Raw genomic sequence first — 6,211 nt, 5'->3', positions numbered from 1 at the left:
GTTGTTGTTGCTGGCATAAAATGCCTGTTTAGGATGTTTGGTAAGCTGGCAGGTGGTGTAGCTGCCAAAACAGGCAGTTTCTGCCAAAAATATACCAAGAAAAGCGACCAATTTTGGTCTCTATTTGATCGCATTTCACTATACAAAAAATAATTTTCTGGGCAATAGCGACCAACCTTGGTCGCTACCTGCCCAGATTTCTATTAAAAAATATAATTTCTGGAAATATACCGACCAATGTTGGTCGCTTATCTTTAAAAAAAATTAAATTCTTGAATTTAGCGACCAACTTTGGTCTCTATTGTCCAGATTTTAAAATATAATATTTGGATTAGAGACCAAAGTTGGTCGCTTTCTAATGATTAATGATAAATTAAAAACAACGTATTTCATATGTAGAGACCAACTTTGGTCGCCAAATTTATATTATTAAATTAATATAGCGAACAAAGTTGGTCACTAAAGTCAAAATCAGAATATTTAGTCCTTTTACCTTAGAAACCACTTTGGTCCCTAAAATAAAGGGACCAGCAATATTGCGACCAGACATGTTTGATCGCTTTTTGGTCGCTTTTAGGCCTATAAGCGACCAACTTTGGTCGCTTTTTGTGGTCGTTTTTTACCGGATTTCTAGTAGTGATAGTTCTGTTCACTACATGAAAAAATGAGATTATTGACACCAAAACTCAACACCATCTTCATCTTTCTTTGCTGTCTTCAGTCCATATCTCAAGCCAAGCTAAACAAATTCGACAAGCAATATGGACCGTTCGACGAAACATACCATGACATATTTCAAGTAGTACCTCCTGCAGTTATCAGTAACCAGGCTCTCCAAGTAACTTCTGATTCAGTCGGCGGATATATGAGCTTATTAAACAATGCAGGAAGAATTCTCTTGAAATAACCCTTCAAATTGTGGGATAATAGTAACAAAAGGGTGGCATCTTTCAACTCTTCATTCCTTATAAACATTTACAGGATAGAAAATAAATTTGCAGCTGAAGGTTTAACTTTCTTGATTTCTCCAAATTTAGAGCTGCCAACCAACAGCCATGGACAGCATTTAGGCTTGACAAATGCTAATACTGATGGTGGATCTACCAATAAAGTTATCGCGGTCGAGCTTGATACATTCAAGCAAGAGTTTGACCCTGATGATAATCATATAGGGATTGATATTCATAGTATTATAGCCTATTTGGCCAAACTTCTTTTTGACTAAAAGTATTTTTTTTTTTTTGCCAAAATTACTTTTGGCCAAAAATTGAGGTGTTTGGCCAAGTTTTTGGAAGGAAAAAAGTGCTTTTGAGAAGAAGCAGAAGCAGTTTTGGAGAAGCAGAAAAAAGTAGTTTCTCTCCAAAAACACTTTTTTGAGAAGCACTTTTGAGAAAAATACACTTAGAAGTAGTTTTTTAAAGCTTGACCGAACACTAATTGCTGCTCAGAAGTGTTTTTCAAACTAATTAGTCAAACACAAACTGTTTCTTCCCAAAAATACTTTTGAGAAAAGCACTTTTGAAAAAAAACATTTCTCAAAATAAGCTGATTTTTGCAGGTTGGCCAAACGGGCTATTAGTTCTGTAAAGGTCGAATGATTAACCAAACATGGAATTGAACTTGCTCCAATGGGTGCAAGATTTTACAATATTTGGGTGCAATATGATGGTATCAAGAGAGTTCTTGATGTGTACATAGCAGAACAAGCTGAGTATACTGGCTCAACCCCACCTAGGCCAAAGAATCCAATATTAACACATGATTGATTTAAGAGATGTTGTGAATCAAGAATCATACTTTGGATTCTCTGCTTCAACAGGGAATTTTTATCAATTGAATTGTGTGTTAAGGTGGGAAAAAATCAACTTGACAGTTGAGTATTTTCAAGAAAAAAATCAATGCTTAACAATTGGTTTAGGTGTTGGGGTTCCATTATTTGTTCTATTCTTGATTTTGTTACCAATTTTGGGGTACAACCACAAGAAAAAGGCTGCTAACTCAGAGTCAAATATACTTGGTGCACTTAAGAGTTTGCCTGGAATGCCTAGAGATTTTGAGTTTAAGGAATTGAAGAAAGCTACTAATAATTTTGATGAAAAGAATAAGCTAGGTGAAGGGGGATTTGGAGTTGTATACAAAGGATATTTAGTTGGTGAAAATTTGGAAATTGCAGTGAAGTGGTTTTCAAGGGAAAGTATCAAAGGTCAAGATGATTTCTTGGCTGAACTTACCATTATCAACCGTCTCCGGCATAAATTGCTCGGTAAGTTTTTTTTTTCTCTACTTTTATTTTGAATATAGATTCGTCCAGATGAGGTAAGTTAGGTCAGTTTTGCGCGGGTCAAAATGGTAAAAGTCAATAACTAAGTCATAATCCAAGTCATCCAACATGACCCATCAACCGTCTCCGGCATAAACATCTTGTCAAATTGCTCGATAATTTTTTTTTCATTGAGTATAGATTTGTCCAGATGAGGTAATTTAGGTCAGTTTGTGTGGGTCAAAATTGTAAAAGTCAATAAACGAGTCATGATCTCGAACATGTCCCATCAACCGTCTTCATCACAAGCATCTTGTCAAATTGCTCGATAACTTTTTTTTCTCTACTTTTATTTTGAGTATAGATTCGTCCAGAAGAGGGGAGTTAGGTCAGTTTTGTGTGGATCAAAATGGTAAAAGTCAATAAACGAGTCATGATCCAACACGTCGAACATGACCCAACCTCTGTTCCTATTTCATTTTTCTTTTCAGAAAAATATAAAATATATTTTTCTTAAGCTATTAGCTTGTGTTCTTTTACATTTACATAATTCTCAATTTTCAAATTTGATGTTGTATATTTTTTAGTTTAGGTTACATTTTAACCCGTTGAGTTTTTTTTTAATCGTTTTGACCCAATACTTCAAATTAACAAACAGGATGCTTCCTCTTAAAATCACCTGCATTCCAATGTCAACCATTGTGGCAGGTTTTGGTAATATAAAGATAATAGCACATCATAGCCACTGAATAGGACATTTAGCTTCAAAATATAATAAGAATTAATCAAAATAGCCGCCCACCTGACTTTTAAACTAAAAATAGCGGAATGAATAATATATATATGTTTCATTTATAATATGTGTATAATCATGTATAAGTAAATAATAGATCAGGCTGTCTATTTGTGTAAAAAATCCCAAAATATGACAAGACATCATAATTGAGACCAGTCCAAATTTTTCAAAAGTAGGTCCTAAATTTCTAAATCTTAAAATCATTAGCATTGTATCAACGATTTAATTTTAAACACGAATAATGTGAAGAATCTTTAAATTATTAATGTTTTTAACTTGTTTTAGCAGTTAACCTGCTATATTTTTCAATTTACTAATCTCAAAGTTTATGGGCATTTAGTTATAGCTATCATTTAGGTGGTCTAATAATGTAAAACTCTTTAACACTGTAATGGCATGAAAGATATACTCTTGTACTCCTTCTATTTTATTTGATTAGAACCTATTTCACGACACGAAGTTTAAAAAAGAAAAATAATTGTGAAATTTGTGATCTTGTCATAATATTTGTGTGATTATAAAATCATTTCATTAAATATAAAATAAAGTGTTTAAAATTAAATTATTTTTAATACTCCCTCCGTTTCATATTATATGAGATAGTTTGACTCGGCACAGAGTTTAAGAAAAAAGGAGAAGACTTTTAAAACTTGTGGTCTTAAAAGCTTAAGGGGTAAAAGGTTTGTGGGGCCATGACATTTGTGTGGTTATAAAAGCTTCTCATTAAGGGTGAATGGGTAAAATGAAAGAGTTTAAAGTTGAATTATTTCCAAATTTAGAAATGTGTTATTTTTTATTTTGGAACAGATTAAAAAGGAAAGTACCTCATTTAATATGAAACGGATGAGTGTAAAAATACATGGTTCTTTTTTCAACCGACTATAAAGGAAAGAATGTCAAGTAAAATTGAATTGAGGAAAGTACCAATTTCAGCCAAACCGCATCAATGGCATTAATGTTACTATTAGCATTACATTAGAAACATTTTATTGCTAGACTTCCCAGCAAACTTTTACTTGCTTTCAAGCAAATTATTACGTAGCTTCCCCTAGTTGTAATAGGTAACCAGCCTTAATTTTAAGATTACTAACAGCTACATATGGTTACTATTCAGGTGAACTGATAGTGTAAAAAATTACTTTTATATTTACTTTAAGCAAATTACTGTATAATTCAAGCTGATGAGAACAGCAATACAACCATTAAGCATCTTACAATCACATATTATTGTGACAGGATGGAGCCACAAGCATGGAAAGCTACTACTTGTATATGAGTACATGCCAAATGGTAGCCTTGACAAACACCTTTTCTCAGGGCCAGATAAAAAGCCACTCAGCTGGCAAGTCAGGTACAAGATTGTTTCAGGCGTCGCCTCAGCTCTGCACCATCTGCACGATGAGTTCGAGCAGAAAGTGGTCCATCGTGATCTTAAGGCAAACAACATCATGCTCGACTCCAACTTCAATGCACGCCTCGGTGATTTTGGCCTGGCACGAGCACTTGACAATGAAAAGACCTCGTATGCTGAGGCAGAGGGCGTGCTTGGCACGACGGGATACATTGCACCAGAGTGTTTTCTCACTGGAAAAGCCACTCAACATTCTGATGTATATGCATTTGGGGCAGTGTTGTTGGAATTAGTATGTGGCAAGTGACCTGGAACTAAAGTTAATGGCTTTCAACTATTTGTTGATTGGGTTTGGTACTTGCATCGCGATGGTAGAATCCTCGAAGCTGTTGACACGAGGCTTGGGGATGATTATTTAGCTGAAGAAGTAAAGAGTTTGTTATTACTTGCTTTGGCTTGTTCTCATCCAATTGCAAGTGAAAGGCCTAAAACACAGACTATAGTTCAAATTATATCAGGATCAGTACCACAACCAAAAGTTCCACCATTCAAGCCGGCATTTGTATGGCCTTCTTCTATCGTGTCAATTGACGTAGACTCGAGTATTGTCGATACAATATCCATCACAACTCCTCAGATCAGTTCAGGAAACAATGTTGAGTATCAAAGTAAGTAAATCCAGCAGCATATATATACATAGGTCAATAGGCAGAGGCGGAGCCAGGATTTGAAGCTAATGAGTTTGAAATTGTATTTCTTCTAAGTTACTGTGTTCTAAATTAATAATTTGTATATATTCAATGAACTTTTAAAGACAAATACAGAGTTTGGACCAAAGTTAGTGGGTTCAGTCAAACCCGCGTCCGAAGCTCTAGCTCCGCCCCTGTCAACTGGAAAAAATGATTTTGCTTTCTTTTTTTGCCCTGTAATGTTTTCTTTCAACTTTTCTTTTTGTACATTTGCCCCTTCATGCGATGTTTGAGTTTTCAATTATTAAGTTTGCGTTCAACTAAGCAAACTATTGTTATCCAAAGAAAAGTTGTGGAATTAGTTTTTAAATTTTCCAACTCAATGGAATAATATACGAATTCAATAGTATAATATTTCCATCGATTCTACACCTAATATGACATGTAAGATCATCTTTGTCGAAATTTCTTTGTTTTGTATTATTGTTATTGCTATAACCATGATTTAAAAAGGTTATAACTATATGTCTATTTACCCTAAAAATGAGTAACAATAGAATTTATATACAATTAAAAGATATGTGATTTAATTTAACATGAATGAATTATAAACAATAAATAATGGAATTAAAGGAAATCAAGGTGATCAAACCAAATTAAATGAATAAGTCTAGCTTTGCAATGAGCGTTTGAAAATCAATCCCGGTTCGGCCTTTGGAACGAGCTCGGTTATAACTTAGCAAACAAGCAGTTGAAAAACACTTTGGACAATAGCTAAAGAACAAAAATCAACTTTATTGCTTTGATATGCGTGCCAACAGTGGTCCCTAAAATATAAAAGTTCTCCCCTTTATATAGTACGAGAGTTTCATAATACAAATCTAAACAAAGTAAAAATTCTTTGACTTCAAGTAAATGTTATTGCGTAGATGATACCGGGCGAGACTTGCGCCATAATATCCGATGGTGGGCGGATATTTTGATCCCCGTTTGTTCTATCTAACCGCCTTTCTCTTAGCCCCAGTTCTTCACTTTGCTTGAGCTCAACGCTTGGCTGTGTCCGGTCTCGGGCGCACCATTCGTCCTCCTCGAGTACTAATCTGTGGATGCCCTTG

The 6,211-nt window shown here is 34.6% G+C and overlaps 1 pseudogene; it reads left to right on the top strand.

Moving 5' to 3' along the window:
• Positions 1-1,248: 1,248 nt before the first annotated feature.
• On the top strand, positions 1,249-5,367 carry LOC104223348 (probable L-type lectin-domain containing receptor kinase S.5; annotated as a pseudogene).
• Positions 5,368-6,211: the final 844 nt, after the last annotated feature.

Source organism: Nicotiana sylvestris, chromosome 9 (assembly GCF_000393655.2).
Source record: "Nicotiana sylvestris chromosome 9, ASM39365v2, whole genome shotgun sequence".
In the NCBI taxonomy this organism is placed as follows: Eukaryota; Viridiplantae; Streptophyta; class Magnoliopsida; order Solanales; family Solanaceae; genus Nicotiana; species Nicotiana sylvestris.
This window is presented reverse-complemented; position numbering and strand designations above follow the sequence as displayed.